General features: G+C 42.1%; 1 protein-coding gene across 1 annotated transcript in view; it reads left to right on the top strand.

Annotated features, from left to right (window-relative positions):
• The first annotated feature begins 834 nt into the window (after positions 1 to 834).
• Positions 835 to 24,566, top strand: part of LOC140190534 (disks large-associated protein 2-like) — a 148,166-nt gene continuing 124,434 nt past the window's right edge. Inside the window, exon 1 of the mRNA XM_072247190.1 lies at positions 835 to 955. The gene's annotated coding sequence lies outside the window, so the exon portion shown is untranslated. The remainder of the gene's footprint in view (positions 956 to 24,566) is intronic.

The following is a 24,566-nucleotide window of genomic DNA, read 5'->3' as shown; positions in this document are numbered from 1 at the left end:
AGCTTCCTCCTCTCTGCCATCTGATTTTTGAATGGACATTGAACCCATGAACACTACCTCACTATTTTTTTTTCTCTTTTTGCACTGCTTATTTAATTTCTTACTACTTACTGTAATTCACAGTTTTTATTGTTATGTTTTGCAATGTTCTGCTGCCGCATAACAACAAATTTCATAACACGATTCTGATTCTGATCACTGATTGGGATTAATTCCCAGTGCTGTCTGTAAGGAGTTTGTACGTTCTCCTTGTGTCCATGTGGGTTTCCTCTGGGTGCTCCAATTTTTCTCCTACGTTCCAAGGATGCACAGTTAGGATTAGGTTTAGAGTTGTGGGCTGCCACCAGCCCAATTCTCGCTGATTTGATTTGATGCAAATGAAGCATTTCACTGTATGCTTCAATGTTTTGACAAATAAAGCTAAACTTATTTTATCTAATCTGAAAGTTCGATAGCAGACTAAATAGTCATATAGTTGCTTGGGGATTCAGACCAGTAGTGTCCCCTGCATTCCTGACAGATTGAAATATCAAAGAAGAACTGATCAATTCAAGTCAGTATCATTCAGATACTTGACCCTCCCCCCTTTAATATTCTGTTATAACTCTTATCAAAGTCATAACATCCAAATGCAACATGGCCTTGTGTGCTGAGGAGAGCTCAAGACGTGTACAGTGGGATTAATTACCCATCTCAGGGATTTCCTGAGCAGCGTAATCTGCAGTAGCTTACAGCAAACTGCTGGCAGTTCCTCTACCTGCAAATCGGATGTATTTCTTAAAGTAAGCTGCTCTGGTTTCTTCACATTTATTTCTATTGAGGGGAATTTCCTTCCTTTTGCTTGTGATACTTTCTTTACAAGCGCGGGAGGATTTGTATTTGTCTCGTCAACACTGCAAGGATGAAAGCTCTGCCGAAGTAATTGGTGAGATGCTGTCAGCATTGCAAAGAAAGGGTGAGTACACAGACAAAGCACTGTACAAGATAAATATCTCAGACATTTTGAACATTACAAACTTAGAATTTTGCTCAGGTACATTGGCTTTGTTGGATTAAAAAATGTGACACTTTGTGGCTTGCGCATTTACGAAAATATCAGAAGACCTTTCATGCAGGATGCCTCAGAGGCTTTTGAATATGTTTAGTGCTATGCTACCAAACATTGTAAATTGTACTTTATTTCATGAAAAAAGTAAGAGAGTTTGTAAAATACCTACATATCTTATGTTAATAAACACTGTAGGAATTTGCAGAATTTTCTGTCCAGTTTTAGTCTCAGGCTGTGATTTGTTATATTGTGCTTATAAGGGATATAGTTGAAATAGAACTCATTATTTCTTATCTGGGTTTGTAAGGAACATAAACAGCTGGAAACCACTTCATGCTCTGAACTCTCTAAGTTCCATTTAAATTATGAAAGCATTTGCTGAAATGGTTTCTGACAATTGAAAAAAGGAAAAGGAAAATATATATGCTGTGAAATATTCTGATTCTGGCAACTCAAGAACATGAGTTTGTCAAGCAAGCAATACTGAGCTAGTGTTTTTTTAAAAAAACATTTCTCCCCGGTAATTCTATCTGTTGATTTCAAGATCTTGCAGCTCTCCACTGTACTAAGTTACTGCTTTAGAAATGTTCCACTCCTTCGCTGGTGTTTTGAAGCAAATCGCGTGTGAAAATGAAAGTTTCAAGGTCAGATTATGAAACTTGTGGATGGATGTTCACTTATTTTTGAAATTGTTAATGTTGATAAAATGCTGCAGATTGATCTATATATCACTATTGGCAACACTAGCGATTCCGTAAGACCATAAGGCATCACCATTATGTCTCATGTTATATGACGTGGGTGATCATGGTCCCATGACAATGGTTGTTCTTGGCAAATTTTTCAACAGAAGTGCTTTGCCATTGCCTTCTCCTGAGCAGTGTTTTTACATGATGGGTGACCCCAGCCATTATCAATACCCTTCACAGATTGCCTGCCGTGCATCAGTGGCCTCATAGCCAGGACTTGTGATATGGACCTGCTGCTCATACGACCATCTGCCACCTGCTCCCATGACTTCACGTGACCCTGAACGGGGTGCTAAGCAGGTGCTACCCCTTGCCCAAGAGTGAGGACAAGACATACAGCAGAATTAGGCCATTAGGTCCCTTGAGTTTGTTCTGCCATTTGATCATAATAGATCTATTATCCCTCACAAACCCATTCTCCTGCCTTTTCCTCCTAACCTTTGACACCCTTGCTAATCAAGAATCTATCAAACTCCACTTTAAATATACTCAATGACTTGGCCTCAACAACCATCTCTGGCAATGAATTCCACGGATTCACCACGCTCTAGCTAAAGAAAATCCTCCTCATCTCTGTTCTAAAGGGAATTGTGTGGATAGCCAGAGTCTTTTTCCTAGGGCTGAAGAGGCTAACACGAGAGGGCCCAGTTTTAAGGTGCTTGGAAGTATGTACAGAGGAGATGTCAGGGGTAAGTTTTTTTATACGGAGAGTGGTGAGTGCATGGAATGGGCTGCTGGTGACTGTGTGGAGGCGGATACGATAGGGTCTTTTAGAGACTCCTGGATAGGTACATGGAGCTTAGAAAAACAGAAGACTATGGGTAACCGTAGGTAATTTCAAAATCTGGAAGACACTGAGCCTCGCGATACACACGCGCCACCATCTTCTGTTTCCCAGTATTGTATCCATATTGTACTGTCTCAGTACTTTTATATTTGTGTGCTGTAGCACTTACTTTTTATTCGCAGTTATTTTGTAAATACACTATTCTTTGCATTTCTGGTTAGATGCTAAGTGCATTTCATTGGCTTTGTATCTGTACTCGGCACAATGACAATAAAGTCGAATCTAATCTATTCTAATCTAATTTCTGAAGTAAGTACGTGTTCAGCACAGCTTTGTGGGCTGAAGGGCCTGTATTATGATGTAGGTTTTCTATGTTTCTATGGTTCTATCCTTGTATTCTGAGTCTGTGCCCTCTGGTCCTTGACTCTTGCCCTCTGGTCCTTGACTCTATTACTATTGGAAACATCCTCCCCATGTCTACTCTATATGGGCTTTTAATATTCAATAGGATTCGATGCAAACCCCTCTCATTCCTCCAAACTTCAGTGAGTACAGACTCAGAGCCATCAAACGCTCTTCATACAGTAACTCTTTCGTTCCTGGGATCATGTTGTAATTCTGTCCGATGGTGCACAGGACACATCAGCAAAGGAGTTTCAAAACTATCAACAAAGCCAGCTTTTCTGCCAACAGCATGGAGTCAAGTCAAGTCAAGTCACGTTTTATTGTCATTTCGACCATAATTGCTGGTACAGTACACAGTAAAAACAAGACCGTTTTTCAGGACCATGGTGCTACATGAAACAATACAAAAACTACACTGAACTACATAAAAACAACACAAAAACTACACTGGACTACAGACATAAAGTGCACAAAACAGTGCAGGCATTACAATAAATAATAAATAAGACAATAGGCACAGTAGCACAGTAGAGGGCAGTAGGTTGGTGTCAGTCCAGGCTGTGGGTATTGAGGAATCTGATGGCCTGGGGGAAGAAACTGTTACATAGTCTGGTTGTGAGAGCCCGAATGCTTCGGTGCCTTTTGCCAGGTGGCGGGAGGGAGAAGGGTTTGTATGAGGGGTGCATGGGGTCCTTCATAATGCTCTTTGCTTTGCGGATGCAGCGTGTGGTGTAAATGTCTGTAATGGCGGGAAGAGAGACCCCGATGATCTTCTCAGCTGACCTCACTATCCGCTGCAGGGTCTTGCGATCCAAGGTGGTGCAATTTCCAAACCAGGCAGTGATGCAGCTGCTCAGGATGCTCTCAATACAACCTCTGTAGAATGTGGTGAGGATGGGGGGTGGGAGATGGACTTTTTTCAGCCTTCGCAGAAAGTAGAGATGCTGCTGGGCTTTCATTGCTATGGAGCTGGTGTTGAGGGACCAGGTGAGATTTTCCACCAGGTGAACACCAAGAAATTTGGTGCTCTTAACCATCTCTACGGAGGAGTCATCGATATTCAGTGGAGAGTGGTCGCTCCGTGTCCTCCTGAAGTCAACAACCATCTCTCTTGTTTTGTTCACATTCAGAGACAGGTTGTTGGCTCTGGACCAGTCTGTTAGCCGCTGCACCTCCTCTCTGTATGCTGACTCATCGTTCTTGCTGATGGGACCCACCACGGTCGTGTCATCGGCGAACTTGATGATGTGGTTCGAGCTGTGTGTTGCAGCACAGTCGTGGGTCAGCAGAGTGAACAGCAGTGGACTGAGCACACAGCCCTGGGGAGCCCCCGTGCTCAGTGTGATGGTGTTGGAGATGCTGCTCCCAATCCGGACTGATTGAGGTCTCCCAGTCAGGAAGTCTAGGATCCAGTTGCAGAGGGAGGTGTTCAGGCCCAGTAGGCTCAGCTTTCCAATCAGTTTCTGAGTAATGATTGTGTTGAATGCTGAACAGAAGTCTATGAACAGCATTCGAACGTATTTGTTTTTTTTGTCCAGGTGGGTTAGGGTCAGGTGGAGGGTGATGGCAATGGCATCATCTGTTGAACGGTTGGGACGGTACACGAACTGCAGGGGGTCCAGTGAGGGGGCAGCAGGGTCTTGATGTGCCTCATGATGAGCCTCTCAAAACACTTCGTAATGATGGATGTGAGTGCGACGGGACGGTAGTCGTTGAGGCAGGACACTGCAGACTTCTTCAGCACGGGGATGATGGTGGCAGCCTTGAAGCACGTAGGAACGATGGTGCTGCTCAGGGAGATGTTGAAGATGTCAGTGAGAATCTTTGCTAGCTGGTCTGCACATCCTCTAAACACTCTGCCAGGAATATTGTCTGATCCAGCAGCCTTCCGTGGGTTGACCCTGCACAGGGTTCTCCTCACGTCAGCCATGGTAAGACACAGCACCTAGTCATTTGGAGGAGGGGTGGTCTTCCACGCTGCCATGTTATTTTCCACCTCAAAACAGTTGTTCAATGCATCTGGGAGGGAGGCATCACCAGCACAGGCAGGTGGTGGTGCCTTGTAGTTGGTGATGTCCTGAATGCCCTTCCACATGCGCCGCGTGTCGCCGCTGTCCTGGAAGTGGCTGTGGGTTCGCTGGGCGTGTGCACGCTTTGCCTCTCTGATGGCCCGGGACAGTTTGGCCCTCACTGTTGTTAGGGCTGCCTTGTCGCCTGCTCTGAAGGCGGAGTCACGGATCCTCAGCAGTGCATGCACCTCCGCGGTCATCCATGGCTTCTGGTTAGCGCGTGTAGTGATGGTCTTAGCCACAGTGACGTCATCGATGCACTTGCTGATGTAGCTAGTCACTGATGCCATGTACTCCTCTAAGTTGGTAGAGTCGCCATGGGTTGCAGCCTCCCTGAACATGTGCCAGTCAATGTGCTCAAAGCAGTCTTGAAGAGCAGAGATCGCCCCTGCTGGCCAGGTTTTCGCCTGCTTCTGAGCTGGTCTGGAGCGCCTGACGGGCGGTCTGTATGCTGGGATTAGCTTAACAGAGATGTGGTCTGAGTAACCGAGGTGGGGACGGGGCTCTGCCCGGTACACGTCGGGAATGTTTGTGTAAACAAGGTCCAACGCGTTCTCCCCTCTTGTTGCAAAGTCCACGTTCTGGTGGAATCTGGGGAGCACTGACTTAAGGTTTGCGTGGTCAAAATCTCCGGCGACAATAAACAGTCCATCAGGATTAGCTTTATTTGTCACATGCACACCGAAACATACAGTGAATTGCTTCATTTTGCGTTATCCTGTGCAACGTGCTGGCGGAAGCTCGCAAGTGTCGCCAACACAGCATGTCTGCAACTCGCTAACTCTAACCGTGGGATGAAACCAGAGTGCCCAGTTGCAGGAAGAATGTACAAATTCCTTACAGACTTTGGTGGGAATCTAACCCCGATCATAATCGTGGCACTGTGAAGCCATTGCACTAACGGCTGCGCTATCGTGCCGCCCCAGATACCACTCGAGGTTGAATTTCTTTGCCAGAGAAGCACCCGTATAGACTGCAATGTCATCATTTGAAATGCCTAACTCAAGTAATTTATTTTGTGCCTACTGAGCAAATCACAAAATTGCTGGGACAACGCAGTATATGCAAGGTATCTTCTGTCAACAGTTTGGTAATTATAGGTCTCAGCTGCAGCATGTATCGATTCCGATGTGGTTTCATCCTCTCTGCCTCACACAGACTTAATAGGAGTCCTGTGACTTTCGTAAGGAGAACTTCAGCCAATTCAAACAAATGCTGGAAGGACTCAGCAGATCAGGCCGGAGCTGCTGGTGGAGCAACAGGTTCAGTGTGATAGGTCGGAGACTGAGAAAAAGACTAAAGGAGCTTGTAAAACTGCAGGGAGGGTACGCGAGGGCGGTGTCCCTGAGAGGGTAAAGCTGTAATGATCATGGGGATAAGGTTATCTAGTCAGTGAGTGAATGGGAGCAGATACAGTACAGGAAAATCGACAAAAGACCCTAGACAACGCAGAACAATACAGCACAGCTGAGGCCCTTTGGCACATGATACTGTGCCAGCATTTTAATCTACTCCAAGATTATTCAAATGCTTCCCTCCCACATAGCCCTTCAGTTTTCCTTCATCCATGTGCCTATCTAACAGTCCCTTAAATGTCTCTAATGTATTTGCATCCACCACCATCCCGGCAGTATTTTCCATGCACCATCACTCTCTGTGTAAAACTCTGACATCCCCCTATACTTTCTTCCAATCAGCATTAGATTATGGCCGCTTGGAGAAGAGGCACTCAGTCAATGCCCCTTGTCATCTTCTTTACCTCTAACAAGTCATCTGTCATTCTCCTTCACTCCAAAGAGAAAAGCCCTAGCTCGCTCAGCCTCACCTCATTAGACACGCTTTACAGTTCAGGCAGCATCCCCCGCGCCCTCTCTAAAGCTTCCGCAGACTTCCTATAATGAGGGGATCGGAAATGAACACAATATTGTGAGTAAACTCCAGCACAGGAGATACAAAATGGAGAGGAGGAGGAAGTTACCAGAGTCAGGCTGGGCACGTCAACTCCCAGAGTTAAAAAAAAAACTAAAAGCCAGAGGGCACAAAACAAGCAGAGCCAATATTACAGATGGATGATAATACAGACCAGGAAAACAAGTTGTACAATTCACTACTGAGTCCAGAAAGCTGCAACATGCTCAGGTGGAAGATAAGTTCCTTAAGCTTACATTTGGTCCCGTTGTAACAGAAGCCGATACGTTGGAGTGGGAGTAGGATGGGAATCAAAGTGGCAGGTTCACGCCTGTGGGCTGAATACTGGTGTTCTGTAACGCAATCATTCAATCTGTGTTTGTTTCCCCAGCGTAGACGAGACCGTACTGTGAATACTGAGTACTCTACATAAGTTAAGTGGAAGTGCCAGTGAATCACTGCCTCTTCTGGAAAGACTGTTTTGGGCCCTGGGGTGTGGAGCGGAGCGAAAGGACAAGTGTTGCATCCCCTATGGTTGCAAGGGGAAATGCCTTAGAAAGCGGCGGTGATTATTGGTAATGGAAGAGTCACGATGGGTATAATCACTGCAAAATCATGAGACCGGAGGGGGTTTGGTAGCTGTGTCTGGTTGTGAAACATCTTTGAAAGCGGCGGAACTTGCAGAGAATGATCTACTCAATGTGGAGTCTGGTGAGCAGTAAGCTAAGGACCAGGGCAATGTTATCTTTGTTCTGGCGTGAAGGAGAGAAGGTGAGAACGGAGATGCAAGAAATGGACGAGGTGCAGTCAAGGGCTTTGTTAACAATGGTAGAGTGGACCTGCAGTTCAGTCAGGAAGTAAAATGTAAACTCCTCAGGATGCCTTTTTCACGTAAGATAATAATATGTCATCACAGGCAAATTAGCACTATAAAACAACAGGTTGAAGCAGACTGAAATGGAGAGTGACTCAGTGATGCAGCCAGTAGAGCCTCTATCTCACCAGCATCCCTGTGATCAGCTTTCAGGATCACATGGATTTTCCCAGGTGCCCTCATTTCAACCCACGTCCTAAAAGCCTTGCAGATGAGTCATGTGTAAGTAAGTGGTCGAATCTGAGAAGATTAAAGATAAAGATTGGTTTCATTTGTCACATGCATATCAAAACATAAAAACATGCAGTGAAATGTATCGTTTGAGTCAGCGACCAGTACAGGCCAGGGATGGGCTGGGGGCAGCCTGCGAGTGTCACCAGGATTCCAGCACCAGAAGGGCATGCCCACAAGTTACCGACTCTAACCAGTGCTTCTTCTGGAATGCGGGAGGAAGATTGAGCACCCAGAGGAAACCCATGCGGTCATGGGGAGAACGTACAAACGCCTTACAGGCAGTGGCGGGAATTGAACCCCAAATAAAAAGTGGGATTAATGCAAGTTTAGTATAAATGTGCGGTCGGCGGTCAGCACAGACTTAGCAGGCCGATGGGCCTGTTTCCGTGCTGTACCTCTTATGAATCTATGCTATTTGCTACTCTATCCCACGCTTTTGGAGTTTCACTATCTTCATTTCTGCAAGAAGTAAAAAGTAAATAGGTTCTTGGTGAAGGCCCACAGCTCAAATCTGTAGCATGTACAGCACCATTTGACTCAATGAAATTGCAGTATGGTTGTGCAGATGTAGGAGATACTTCTAGAACATCGAGCATGGGTCAGTGCAGGCCCAAAACACAGGAGATTCTGCAAATGCTGGAAATGAAGGGTGAATGAAAGGTCTCGGCCTGATGAAGGGTCTCAGCCCGAAATGTCGGTTCTTTATCCCTCTCCGTGGAAGCTGATGACCTGCTGAGTTCATTCAGCAGTTTCTGTGTTTTGAACAGTACAGGCTCTGTGATCCACAATGTTATGCTTACTCCTAGATCAATCAAAGGCTTCCCTCCCACGTTTGTGAGATACGGAGCCAAAGCCCATTAATGGAAATAAGGACAGAAGAAATTCTTTCACGTGGGCTGTTTATTATTTAGCAAAAATTTCACCAATGTCCACCTTTCTCTGCAGTACTAAGTTTCACCTATATCCGCCTCTCTCAGCGATTCTAAGTTTCAACTATGTCCACCTCTCTCAGGAATTATAAGATTTAGAACGTAGGAAGTTATGGCACAGGAACTTCAGTGGACCAAACTAATTAAGCTTATGGAACACAGTTTCACAAAGCCCTTTTATAAGCATGTGGTCCATATCCCTCAATTCTCTGCTTACCTGAGAGCTCTCCAACACCACTATCACATCAAACTCCATCAGCACCCATCCCACTCACTTACCACTCTTTGTATAAAAAAACTTTCCCCTCATACCTCCTTTGAACTTCCTCCCACACTGCCCCCCACCTCTAATGTATGCCCTCTAGTATTACACATTTTGACCTTGGGAGAAAGATCTATTCTTTCAATGCCCCTTATCATTTTATGATTTCATTTGAAATAATTTTTCTGCAAGTGGACAGAAGTAGCATTCTGAGTGGGTTGTCCTTGTTTCCAGTGGTAGTGTATTTGGATGTATTCACTGAACAAGTCTTGGAATGCTGGTAAGCTATATCTACAATAATTCCAAGAAAGCTCCTGAACCTTCAGTACAGGAGTGGTGAAGGTTTCACTTCATGCTAGCACCAACTGGTGCATGCAATCTTTATGGTTTTCATCAGGGGTTCCCATCTGAGGTCCATGAACCCCTTGCTTAATGGTATTGGTCAGTGGCATAAAAATGGTTGGGAATCACTGGTTTTGATAACACCATTGCATCACATAATCACATGACTTACTGTGTTTATAGATTTACACAAAATATACCACATTATCCCCTTTGGAATCTTCAATTTCGGGTTCGTTCAAATTCAAGTTTCATTGTCATTCACCATACATGAATACCCATGAATACTGCTAAATGAAACGACATTATTCCAGGCCAAGGTGCAAAACACAGTACCAACAGTCATACACAAAGCACATATAGCACATATAAAATAGCAATAAAATACAGTCACAGGATGAAAAAGTCCCTGAGTCCACGAACGTTGCAGCAATCTGTAGTCGAACACAATCTCTTTTCTCCCTGGAGTGAAGGAGAATGAGAGGTGATTTGATAGAGGCGTACAGGATGATGAGAGATATTGACAGAGTAGATGGCCAGAGACTTTTCCCAGGGCAGTAATGGCTAATACCAGGAGGTATAATTTTAAGATGATTGAAGGAAAGCATATTGTAGATGGGATCTCAGAGTTAAGTTCTTTACACAGAGCGTGCTAGGTGTATGGAATGCACTGCCAGGGGTGGTGGTAGAGGCAGATATATTTGGGGTATTTAAGAAACTCTTAGTTAGGCACATGGATGATAAAAACATGGGAGTCTATGGGGGAAGGAAGGGTTAAATTGATCTTAAAATAGATTAAAAGGTTGGCACAATGTCATGGGCCGAATGGCCTGTGCTATGCTGTACTGTTTGATGTTCTATCTTCTAGAATTGATGATAAAGTGCTAGAGTAAAGAAATTTGTGCCCGTTTTTGGAAATGGCTAGTATTGTGGAGATGGTGTTGACTGAGATATTCATGAAGAGGATGGGACTATTTGACTCCAACTCACCCTCCCCATAATGTGGCACCACAGAATGCCTGAAGGAGAAAGAGTATAGCAATGGGCTGTCTTCCCTGGCACTGCCAGCCCCTATAAACTCTGCATCTAGCCAACTACTGAGTCAGAAACTGTGTGAATCCTCTTACATCCAATCATGCCTTGTTAGCGTAGGTGACAAATAAACAGTGAATGGTGCAGTTGCCATGGCTCAGCCTGACTTCCTCTTATCATCCAGTCATTCACCAAAAAAATATAAAAGGGAAGAGGTTTCCCATTCAGAAATCAACTCTCTCGATCCCTTTGAGAGACTTGAAATTGCCAGTGACACAATGCGTTGGCTTTCAAGTCTATTTCTGTAAATCACATAGACTTAATGTCCTTAAACACCCAGTTAATTTAGTCAGGGTAACAGTTCAGCACAGTGCCAGGAAATTACAGAGATATAAAAACAATGTATTCTGGGCTTGTTTTTTGATAGGATGAATGACAAACCAGTGGTCCCTACTGGTATTAAAAAAATGAACTACACCCACTTTATGTCTATCAAGTGAGAACAAATCCAAGAGATTTTTGGGCCAAATCTTATTAGTAATATCACCACCCAAGTGCTATTATAAAATAGACTCTCAAAGGCATCCGTTAGTCTTGCGAGACCATGGATCTGCGCCTGGAAAGTCTTCACCCTCCAGCGCGCAGGCCTGGGCAAGGTTGTATGGAAGACCAGCAGTTATCCATGCTGTAAGTCTCCCCTCTCCACGACACCAGTGTTGTCCAAGGGAAGGGCATTAGGACCCATACAGCTTGCATCAGTGTTGTCGCAGAGCAATGTGTTATTAAGTGCCTTGCTCAAGGACACAACACATGTTGCCTTGGCTGGGGCTCGAACTCATGACCTTCAGGTCGCTAGTCACTCAGGTCGCTAGTCACTTAATCACTCAGCCACGTGCCCACAAATAGACTCTATATCCCCAACAAAGTGATATTGATCTCTGTATATTTTATATAATTATGTCAAAATATACATAGCTGCTGTAGGATGGTACAGTAACATAGTGGTTAGCATAACGCTTTACAGTACCGAGCACTGGGTTCAATTCCCGCCACTGCCTGTAAGGAGTTTGTATGTTCACCCCGTGACCACGTGGGTTTCCACCGGGTGCTCTGGTTTCCTCCTACAGTCCCAAAGATGTAGCAGTTGGTAGGTTAATTGGTCATTATAAATTGTCCCATTTTATTAAAATGGAAAGACGCTTCTGCTCCCACTTTGATACAATGGTTTTCCTGGGTGATATTATGTCTTAGTTTGGAGAAAATTAGAAGTCGAACTTTTGATCCTCGATTTGACTTTGAGAAAAGGTGGGGCTCTTTTGCCTGCTACTATCATTTGATTTGAGTTAATGGTCCCCTTCTGTTTCTTGGGTAAATGGATTTGGTTGGCAGATTGATGTCTTTCCTTTATGGAAGCTTGTATGGCGTATAGCTCCGGGTTTGTGCTCCAAATGGGGTTTTTATTGCTTTTTTTTGTTAGGGTTTTTTTGTTTTAGTTAGCAGGGGTTCTTTTTCCTTCTTTCTTTTTTCCAAAAAAAAAGCTTTAACATTTTGTTTTTTCTTATTATTATTGATATATTGTTTAACTTGGTTGATAGTTTAACTCTTATTGTACATATTGATATGTTGACTTGATTACTTCAATGTATTTTTTGTTGTTGATTTTCAATAATAATTAATAAAAAGATTTCAAAAAGAATAAATTGTCCCGTGATTAGGGGGATTGCCTGGTAGCATGGCTCGAAGGGCGTGAATGGCCTATTCTCCATTGTATCTCAATAAATAAATAATGTTCCCTCAAATCAATTAGCAATGCAGTTCTGTATTCTTAGTTCCCACTACCTTATTTCATCGTGATGTAATTGGTGCATTATTATCTCTTAAGCAGTACTTTGGATTTGTAATCGTGACTACTGCGAACTTCACTTCCCCAGAGCGGTGCTTATTCTCCCTGCTTCCTTGCACGCTAGTGAGAAAACACAGCCATCCTGGAATATACGAGGATGGAAAGAATTGATGCGCTCTGCTGGCTGGTCCCAGAGCTCACCTTCCCCAAAGCCAAAGGAAGGCACGCAAGTACCAGTGACAGCTACACTGTTGAATGGAACCAATGGGCTGAGAATCAAATTTGCCTCAGCCGGAAAGACGGTTATCACTTCCATTTGGTGCTCCTAGCTCTGTATCTCCAGAGAAAGGGGATGCTTCCTACCAAAAGCTGTACTTTATGCCACTTAACTTCCATTGTGATCAGTGCCACCGATGGCAGTACTTTAACGTACCTGCAGAATCAGAGTCACAGAGAGGAGAGTATGCAGACACTATTAAAGTACCAAAGTCAGCACCTAGCAAGTAAAAACCAAGGGATTTCCAACTCAAGTAAACATATTATGCTTATTGATTTGGCAGTGATCTAATTCGCAGATAATCACCAGATGTGGTACATTATGTTTGAAACTAAAAGGCAATTTGCAATTTATATTTCACAAAAGATTAAAGTAAATCATTATTATAATTGTTTCCAGATATTTTTATTCAGTTAAGGGATATTAAACACTTTGAAATCAAATAAAGAGATTAATCAATAATTCTTCAAATCTTAATCAAGTCAATGAGATGTGGGTGGGGAAAATTGAAGTAAGAGGCACACATTAACACATTAATTTTCTGTTTTGAATGCAATCTGTTTTGGTGGAATGGATGCCCTAAAGGGTAGACTTGAGTGGTGAGGAGGCAGAAGGTTTTTGAGAGGAATGGGGCTGAAATTTGCAGGAGAGGTTTGAAGCCCTGTTCAAATATTGCAGAGCGAGTGGGGGATGGGAGTGCAATTGAGAGCAGGAATGGGCCTACCACTGTGTTGGTGGTGTTACAACTGAAGAAGATTAGGAGACATTTGTGTGTGAGGATTTGGAGGCAAGGGATTGGAGATTGGTTTATGACTGCGGGGTTCTGTCAGGGATGGCAATGCAAGGGGGCGGGGGTGGGGTGGCAGAGACTGACATGTCATTACTGCAGGGCAGCAGCCAGGATTAAAGAACAGGAGACAGTAACACATCCAGGCTTTGGACACTGGGAGTTTATAGGTTTGGTGAGCAGGAAGGATTGAAATGTCAGAGGTCATCAAGCTGTAATGGTGGGAACAATTCGTACCAGCAGAAAAGGGGGATAATGTGGCGAATGAGAGGTAGGTACACCCTTTGTGGCCTAAGCATATAAGGAAATTACTTAGACCTCCAAATTATGCAAAGGAAATAAAATCATATTGGAGTTAACCATAATTAAATCCCCCATCCACCAGGGCATACACTCTTCTCATTGCTACCATCTGGGTGCAGGTACAGGAGCCTGAAGTCACACACTCAATGAATCAGGAACAGCTTCTTCTGCTCTGCCATCAAATTTCTGAATGGACATTGAACCCATGAACACTACCTCACTACTTTATCTTCTTCTCTTCTGGCACTATTTATTTAAATTTTTTAATATATACATATATTTAATATATACATATACACATATTTTTAATACATACATATATTTTAATATATACATATATTTAATATATACATATACATATATTTTTAATACATATATTACATAATTTTAATATAACATCTTAATATACTGTATAAGATTAGAATGTATCTTTATAAAACATTGGTAGGTCACAGCTCGAATACAGTCTTGATCACCACGTTCCAGGAAGGACGTGATTGCACAGGAGAGGCTGCAAGGGAGCTCAACCTAGATATTAGCTCTCATGGAGAACAAGAAGCTGAGGTGGAACCTGATAAAGATATTCAAAATTGTAACCTGCGGTTATATATAAGATAAATAGTAGGAAACTTCTTTCAACTGGCTGAGAGATCGAAAACTAGAGGACATTATAAGGAACATGAGGTTTAAGAGGGTCCTGAGAGTGGTTGGAGAGTGCTACATACTACAAGTGGGTAGAGGAGACAAAAGGTCACATGACATATATCAAGCATCAAGATGAACATTTGAATCGCGAAGGAGGGAAGGCTGTAGACCAAGTGCTAATAAAAGGGATTCATATGGATACTTGGTAGTCAATATGGACATGGTGGCCAAAGAAGCTGTTTTTGTGTTCCATGACTCTATGATAGTTTAGTCCAAGTTTCCAGCAATGTTCCAATGCACCATCAAGGCATAAGTTGCATAGGAGTCATTTGGATTCTGCATGACAAAGTGTAGCTACTCACATAAAACAATGTGGACATAGTAGAAAACTGACTTTGAAGTGCTGAGCTTTTATAAGATATTTGGAGTATTGTGAGCAAATCTAAGAAAGGGTGTGCAGCCATTAGAGAGGCTCCAGAGGAAATTCACGAGAATGATCCTGGGAATGAAAGGGTTAACTTATGAGGAGCATTTGATGACTCTAGGCCTTCACGCACTGCAGTTCAGAAGAATAGGGGTGATCTCATTAAAACCTGCCGAATATTGGAAGGACTAGATAGGGCCCACATGGAGAGGATGTTGTCAATAGTGGGAGAGTCTTGGACCAGAAGGAACAGCCTCAGGATACCTTTAGAACAGAGATAAGGAGGGATTTTCTTAGCCAGGGGGTAGTGAATCTGTGGGATTCATTGCCACAGAAAGCTGTGGAGGCTAAGTCATTGGGTATACTTAAAGGAGATTGAAATGTTCTTGATTAGTGAGGGCCTCAAATCTTATGGGAAGCTTTTCCAAGTGGGGTTATGTTTGGTTTTGAGATCCCGGTCCCAGGGTTACTTCAATTTCACAAAAAAGATTAAATATAATTGGAAGATCAGCCAGGACCATAACAAAGTTCAGGCTTATGTGCCCTATTTTAGGGTGAAGATTAAACATCACCAAGTAGAGCTTGTTGTGGAGTTAGAGCTGCCTAATTTAGGAGCAGAAACCAAAGTCAAACATCAAATCACAATATAGAGTTGAACGCAACGTGAAATACAGTTGGTAATCTTGCCCCCTATGCAGCTGTGCAGCTATTATAACAAGAGAGGTGTTCTCAGAAGCTGGACCCATGGGAGCTATATTTGAGCAAGGCAGAGGGAATTTTAACCCTAATTGCCCAAATGTGAAGATATTTTATTCTGAAAACTTGGTGTCTATTTTAAGTAGGGTTGCATTTGAGCCGAGAATCATAGTCCAGGATGTTGGACCAAGCTCTTTAGTTTCAATTTACCTCACTGTGCCCACCCAAAATTGTAGCAATATAGAAAAGCCAGTGGGAAAGAATGGGAAAATTGGATATGAAGCCAAAATTTGCTGAGGTTGGGAAGGAATAAGATCGTAACAAGCTGCCAGTGATGGTGTAGTGGGGCTTTAAGAGGTGCCAGTGTTCTTTGCAGTGAGTGTTAGATGCTTACATTCTCCTCCAGGTGCACAAGGATACCTTGCAGCAGTTGAAAAACTGAGCCTCATCTAGCATTGCTTCTCGGTGCTACCATCAGGAAAGAGGTACAGAAGCCTGAAGGCATACACTCGATGATTCAGGAACAGCTTCTTCCCCTCTGCCATCAGCTTTCTGAATGGACAGTGAACCTCACAATTTTTTTTTAATTTCTGTTTTTGCATGACTTATTTAATTTAACTATTTTATATATACATTTATTGTAGTTCACAGTTTTTTTTCTATTATCATGTACCATGTATTGCATTGTATTTCTGCCGCAAAGTTAACAAATTTCATGACATGTGCCGGTGATACTAAACCTGATTCTGACATCAGTTTATTGTTTGGCTGGAAATTTCTTCCAGTCACCCTTCTTTCCAGGTCATTACATTATTATCCTATGCTTTTAACAGACTATAACTAACTGCAATGCCATCAGTCCCTTTTAGATACTTAGGTTTTCATTTTCAGTTCAGTCAGAGCAGAGAAAGCGTTTGCTTTGAAAATTACTTCCCTTTACAGTTTGTGCTATTATCCAACAAGATTTTATTTTACAATCCAAAGCTTGATTAATGAACTTCTGAATATTAAAGTTGATTAACTATCTCATTAGGTGCTTGAAAAACGTTGGAGTCATTATTACAGATACATCATGACTAACTAATGTTTGCTATTCTCGCTGATGGATGGTAAAGAACTGTATTTTTAAAGACCTTGCTATTTGTGTTTGAATTAAGAAAGTGAAGGATAATTTTCTATTCTTTTAACTGAGTGAAAAGGTAGTTCCCACATTTAACGCCCCAAGCCTGATGTTGCAAAGAAACGATTCATGTTTCAGATTTAAGACCCTTCAGCAGAATTTGGAAAGAGAGAAATCAGTTACCTGATACTAACTTGTTTTCTCTCTCTTTCTCCTAGTTCTGATGAAGGGTGCTGGACCTGAAATGTCAACTGTTTCTCTTTCCACAGATGTTGACTGACCTGCTGAGGGTTTCTAGCCTTTTTTTTCTGTATTTATTTCTGATTTACAGCATCTGCAACTTTTCTGATTTCTGTCTTTTTGCTGTTGCTTTAAAGCACGTCTTGTACTAATTATTTTAAGTGTAGCTTATTAAACTGAGAATTCCTCATATTAGCCAGCTACCATTGTGAAACAAAGCTCCCTTAATTAATGAGGAGGCAGGGTTGCTCAGATAGATCCCATTTGGCCTGGACGTGGAGATCTTGCTGATAATAGCGGTGGATCTTAAATTTAAATATCTTCGGAAAGATTCCTCCTGCATGTTTTCCTGGCTGGAGTGATAAATAGCCCTGGGAGTTTTCACTAAGTGTGTGGCGGGGGTTGAAAATGAGATATCAGAGTCAAAGCATCCAAACACCAAAGGAACTCTTAATAACATTGATCTTTATGTTCCCGAAAATAAGACTGGACTTCCAGTTCTAATTTATGTGGGGTGTTTTTTTTCCAACTAATAACTTTCATTGATGCAGTACCTAGAATACCCACAGCAACTTGGTTCAAAATACAGCAAATGAGTGACCAGAAACAGCTGATATTGTGATGGTGATAGAGGGATAAATATCCAAAACTCTGAGCAAATTTCTCTTCAGTTGGTGCTGGGGAATCTTACAACCACCTGAGAGAACAGATGGGAGTTTGATTTAATTCCTCATCTCTAAACGACATTACAGAACTCCTACCAAAAGATGCAGTGAAGCATTAAAGTAGAATAATACCTGAAATCTTTGTCATGAGCTTAAAATCGGCAACCTTTGAACTAAAGCTGCCACAAACCTTCAGAAAGGATGAGATGAGAGAACGCAAACCAATCCTCGTAGAGGGGTCAGAAGTGGAGAGAGTGAGCAATTTCAAGTTCCTGGGTGTCAAGATCTCCGAGGATCTAACCTGGTCCCAACATATCGATGCAGCTGTAAAAAAGGCAAGACTGTGGTTATATCTTGTTTGAGGTGAGCTAGTTTGTCACCTGAGGCACTTTAAAACTTCTACATATGTACCGTGGAGAGCATTCTGACAGGCTACCTGACTGTCTGGTATGGGGGGGGGAGCTACTGCATGGGATCGAAAGGAGCTGCAGAAAGTTGTAAAATTAGTCAGCTCCATTATGGGTACTAGCCTCCGTAGTATCGAAAACACCTTCAAGGAGTGGTGTCTCCAAGAGATGGCTTCCATTATTAAGGAACCCATCACCTAGGACAAGCCCTCTTCTCATTGTTACTATCAGGAAACAGGTACAGAAGCCTGAAAGAACACAATGATTCAGGAACAGCTTCTTCCCCTCTGCCATCGATTTCTGAATGGGCATTGAACCCATGAACGCTACCTCACATTATTTCTGTGTTTGCACTATTTTTAATTTAACTATTTAATATACATTTATACTTACTGTAATTCATTTATTTATTTTTTTCTATATTTATCATTGTTCTGCTGCTGCTAAGTTAACAAATGTCACCGCATATGCTGGATATTAAACTTGATTCAGATTCTGATTCTAAAACTGACACAAATGAAAAAATCCTTTAGGCATGTCATCCAAAGTAATTATACTTAACCAATACTGATTCAAAATGCTCCAGTAATTGGTAAAGAGCATGCGAAAATGTACACCACTTCAGCTGAATTGTGTCCTCTTTGTAACACGTTGATTATGTGTGGTATCCTGTTATAACAATATTTTCTCTTTCACCTTCATTATGTTGCTGTCCAAAGGGCCAATCAATTAAATTATTGTGACATGACTGACCTTCGGCTCATCCTGTGAATAATCAGCTGCAAACAATAATAATCAGTGCCTGGAACCACGTATGAGTTCAAGGCTATTACTGGGAGAATGTGCCAAGAATCACACAAGGTGAAAGATAATCCAATATAAGTACTGCTGCTTTCCTTTCTGTTTATTTAATTTGTCTGCAGGGGCCTTTTCATTCCCTTTTCATTGCTTATTGGATAGTCTTTGGCCAGCTGTGATTTTACAGAATGATCATATAGCCGATTGATTCTATGAAGAAACAAACCAGGAAAGCAGGATGTTTTATGAGTAGCTAGAGTACTTCAAGCAAGTTCTTTGCCCACAACAAAAAAATTGAAACATCATACACAAAATGTGGGACAAAGCCTGTGGTCAGGCAGCATCTACGGAGAGGAATAAAGAGTCTCGGCCTGAAACATCAACTGTTTATTCCCCTCCATTGGTCCTACCCTATCCTGCTGAGCTCCTACAGCAAGTTCTGTGCATTGCTCTGGATATCCAGCATCTGCAAACTCTCTTGTAGTTAAAACATCATGATCCTTGTGAGCGAAGGATTCTACATTATATCATAAACGTATCTTCTTACATCCTACACACTTCCACAGAGATAAAATTATGCATTACATTTTAAATAATATACGCAGCCACAATAAACAGATGCTAAATATCCAAATCAACTGAAGGCTAGTCTGGAGGTAAAGTAGCATCTGTGGTGGGGGAATCAGTTAATATTTTGGGTCAAAGACCATTTAGTGGAGCTTGAAAAGTGTAAATACAAGTGTGCTTTAAGTTCTGGGGGAGGTGGGGAGTATGGGCTGGGTGCAGGGTGGAGAGAACAAAGAGAATGTCTTTGATAGGGCACAGACCAAAGTTGCTAAGGTGATAACCACTTCAGAATCTGGCAGTTAGAAACAGAAGACATAAAGAGAAATACATTGAACTGGAACATGAGAGATTTCATAAATGCTGGAAATCTTGAGCAACACACAAAAAGTACAGGAGGAGCTCAGCGTGTCAGGCAGCGTTTACATATGGGAATAAATAGTCAGCATTTACTGGGAACTTGCTGAGTTGCTCCAGTATTTTGTGGGTGCTGGATAACATCTATAGAAAGAGAGAGCGAGGAAAAGGGGAACGTTTCCTAAAGTTATTGAATCCCAGGGCTGCAAAATGCCGTCAGATGGGGATGAAGTGCTGCGTCGCAGGTTGATGTCGGGCATCAATGGAGCACGATAGCAGTCGAGACTGCGAGGTCAGATGGGAGTAGGATGGCAAATCAAAGTGACAGTTGTTTGGACAGATGACTAGAAGACAACTGGCCTCCCTTTTACACTGAATAGAGTGTTCTGCAATCTGGTTTGCTTTCTGCAGCATGATGCAGACCATATCTTGAATAGAATACATTATGTTGAAAGAAATGCAAGTGAATTGCTATCTTCACTGCATTGTCAGCAGAGACAAACTAAAAGAGCAGGTTGGGCATCTCTTGCGGCTACAAGGGAAAGTCTTGTGAGAAGGAGAATGATTAGTGGGGAACAAAGTGGAGGCCCTGGAGTTGAGGTGAGAATTTGACAATACTGCAAGAGGGGGGGAAGAAGGGAAGAGAATAATTTCTGGAATGTTGATACTGATGGGATGGAGTTGAAGTTGAAGACCAAGGGAACTTTATCCTTGTTTTCCCTGTGAGAAAATGGGATGGGAGCAGAAGTTCAGGAAATAGAGGAGATTTCCTTGAGAGCCCTGTCAGCAATGGTAGAGGGAACATCACAGTTGAAGCATAAGCACACCACATTAAAGGCACTAATGAGGAACATCAATGCGGATTAGACAAGACAATGAAACTACGAGAATGGAATGAAGTCTTCACAAGATGATGGATGTGAAGAGGTCTAGTCAAGATTGTGGAATTACCTGTGGGAGTTAGTGGGCATATTATCCATGATATCAATTTTTGCATCTATCTTATCAGCAATTCCTCCCACCTTTGTTCATGCAAGGACTCTTTCCCATTCTCCCAATCACTCTGTCTCCATCATATCTACTCTGACTAGATGTGTCTTCCTTTTCCCCTTTTAACATTCCAAAGGAACTATTTCATTTGGAGAACTTTTCCACATACTAATATTCCCCTCATAGCACTTCCACAGCAACCGTAGGATTGGAACACTTCTGCCTTTACAACTATTGGGAGACCAAAAACAAAATCTTCCTGGTGAAGCAGCATTTCACTTGCACTTTTTTCCAATTTAGTGTAGTGCCTTCAGTGCTCGCAATATAGTCTGTTCACAGTGGGAGACATCAAACCACTTTGTTAACCACCTCTGTTCACTCTGTAAAGATAATCAAGTTCTTCTAGTCATTGTCACTTTAATTCTCTATCTAATCCCATTCCACTCTGATCATTTTGTATTTGCCTCCTATACTGCTTTGCCATCTAAGCTTGAGGAGCACCACTCTTTTTCGATATTGTTTCCTTCAGGAGTCAATACTGCAGTTAGCAATTTCAGATCTTTTTTTTTTTGTCTCTGTCTACATAGGTATGGCTTTAACTTTCTTTTTTCAAGTTGTTTTTTTACTCTCTTGTCTCCAACTGTTACTTTTTGGAATTGTTACTTGACAAATCTGATCTCCATCCTGTCTCAGATATTCCGTTTATTTTCTCCAGTCCTTCCTCTTCTCTGAATTGAATTGGCTTTATTGAATTGAATTGACTTTATTTCTTACATCCTTCACATACATGAGGAGTAAAAATCGTTACGTTACATTTCCATCTGAATGTGCAATGTGTAGTTTATAGTAATTTGTAATAAATAGTATGTACAACAGAACAGTCGATATACCTTAGAAATATGATTGTGTCAGTGTGAATTAATCAGTCTGATGGCCTCGTGGAAGAAGCTGTCCTGGAGCCTCTCGGTCCTGGCTTTAATGCTGCGATATCATTTCCCGGATGGTAGCAGCTGGAACAGTTTGTGGTTAGGGTGATTTCTCTGCAACTTAAATCATGTTTGCTTTCTCATTTTTGCAGTGTTGATGAAGGTCCCCGACCCAAAACAGCAAATATTGGGTGGCGGGGTGGAGATGCATCTCTACCAAAAGAGGTGTAAGACACTCCTTCCCTCCGCTAGCCTCGAGGTCACCATTGGGCAAGATGTAGCACCTGCTTAGCCCCTGATCAGGGTCACGTGAAGCCACAGGAGCGGGTGGTGGATGGTCATATGAGTAGCTGGTGCATATCACCAGTCCTGGTTATACGACCACTGACACCAGGAAGACTGTAGTGCTCTCGTGCAGTGCGTTGAAACTTTGACTAAACACCAAGTTAAACCAGAGCCAATGAAGACAGAGTCGTAGTAAGGTTAACCATTTACTGTGCACTCTTCCACATTAACATCGTATGGTGAAAGCTGTTGATAAAAAAATACAAACATATACAGCATCTATTTCATTCTGGAGACCACGCGTGCTCTCTTCTTTTAGCGAGTGTCTCCAGCCGCCCCGAGTAGCGGGTGAGGAGGTCGGGTTAAACCGCCGCCGGGCCCGAGCCCACCCCGCGTTTGAAATTGAAAAGCCGACACACGCGCCGCCCCAACCGCTGCTTCCTTAACAGAAACCGCGTTAATATTTTTACTTCAAGTAATTTCTTATGAACTTACAGCGTTGCTTCTATAATGTTTCTTTGTGGGTAGAAACGGTGCTCTTCACGATCATGCTGCACGCATGGCACCCACCTTCACACCTTCCCCGAACCGGAGGTTACACATAAGATGTGGTGAAACCGGAGGCAATGTCATCACATGCCACGATATACCATAGACAGTGAATTTACCTTTGTTATACTGTAACTTAATTATCAACCTTTAACTGTAACTAGAAAATAGTTACAAACAAATCATTTAAAGTGTAGACCCAACAAAGTCAAATAAATGCCTTAAGGACAACACACAGACAATCTCTGAAAAGTATTGATAGTGGCTAGGGTCATCCATCTTGTAAAGCAATGGCAAACCACTTCTGTAGAAAAATTTGCCAAGAACAGTCAGGGCCATGGAAAGACCATGATCACCCATGTCAAACAACACAGCACATAACGAACGAAAAAAGTGTACTTTTAGTGATGTATATTAGGAACCAAAGCAGAATACACTGTACATTAGATATATAAAATTACCATGTAGTACAGTGAACATCATTGATGGAGTTTTTCTTGGTAAACAATGCTAAATAACTACATGAATATTGTCAACCCAATACATTTATGTAGACTGGGATCAATGGAAGTAAATGTGTGTGATCTGAATACAAACAGTGACTGACACTCATACACATATTTAGCAGAAGTGGTCACAAGGAAGTTTCTCCCCAGCATTATTTGAAGTTATTATTATTTAAAATAACCATTTTGCTGCTTTCACTTAATTAGCAGAAAGGTATTTTAGGCAAAAAGATTTAGTGGTCATAGTCAAAAATAATTTTGGGTCTCTTGCACAATATATCTTAATGACAATAACTTTCAAAACCTCACTGAAACTTTTAAAATAAAACTTGTTGAACTATTTCTGAGGGGCACTTAAGTCTTGTAGAATTGGTCTCGCTTGAGCTGTAGTTTTAAGATCATGGTGGTGAGGGATACAGATGGCTTAGTGCAACTCCTCCATGACTCTCTCCCTACCCTGCTCTCCACCCTCCCTAATCTATTGAATCTCCGCTGGGCAGAAAAAAGATCCTTCAGTGATTCCTCAGACTATAACTCCTTGATCATAATCAGAATTTATTCCATCCTGATGATTGTCCATTGTAACAAAGATTGTGGATCAGTTTTTTTAAAAATCAGGTTAGTTATTATCCTCTTCGATCCTCTTGTAGGATCCTGGTCTCAAAAATGCTATTCTAGAGATAATTTTTCCATCCAATTTGCTGTTTAAAAAATCATGAGGTTTCTTTTTAGCCTTTTGAGTAGAGATAGTTTTGTGTTTTGCAAAACAATGCTGTTTCTTTTTGACCTACAGTGGGTTGGCTCTCAGTCAATAAATTGAGACATCATCAAGTCAAACTTGATCTCAGTATCTGCATTTTATTTCATTTAATGGGCACAGTAGCATTGTGGTTGTGCCTCTCTGCTAATCTTTTCAGAGACTTGCACTAATGACCTGTACTCATTAACTCATTTCATCTCACTTGGACGGCTTTATTATTTAAATACATCTGAAAGTCAATGATGGTGATCACAAAAAGGCAGAGATATCCTTAAAATAACACCTGATTCTCTCATTTCAGACACAGATTTAGATGTCACATGCGCATCAAAACATGCAGTGAAATGTGCCTTTGGTGTTGGTAACCTGCACACCCAGGGATGTACTAGGGGCAGCCTGCAAGTATTGTCACAGATTCTGGCACCAATATAGCATGCCCACAATGTTCCACAGAACAATACAAGGAACAGCAGCAAAACAAGCTCCTTTCCCCTCCCTCACACCCAACCAACTCAAAAACACGTTATTATGTTTCTCCAGTTTAGCCTTGCTTTAAGTAACTGCAGACATAAAGCCAATGTTGGCTTTTAATTGCTCCCTTAAGTGCCTGGCAAACCTTTCCGTTTAAGACAATTAGTGATGGAAAATACATCGTGGCCTTATCAGAAGCACACACAGCCTGCAATACAGTAAAGGAAAAGCTTTTTTTTTGCATTGCATCCAATTACCGTTCACAACATTTGATATAGATTGGTGTTTGTAGATTTTGGATTTGGATCATGGTC

Source organism: Mobula birostris, chromosome 30 (genome assembly GCF_030028105.1).
Source record: "Mobula birostris isolate sMobBir1 chromosome 30, sMobBir1.hap1, whole genome shotgun sequence".
Lineage (NCBI taxonomy): Eukaryota > Metazoa > Chordata > Chondrichthyes > Myliobatiformes > Myliobatidae > Mobula > Mobula birostris.
This window is presented reverse-complemented; position numbering and strand designations above follow the sequence as displayed.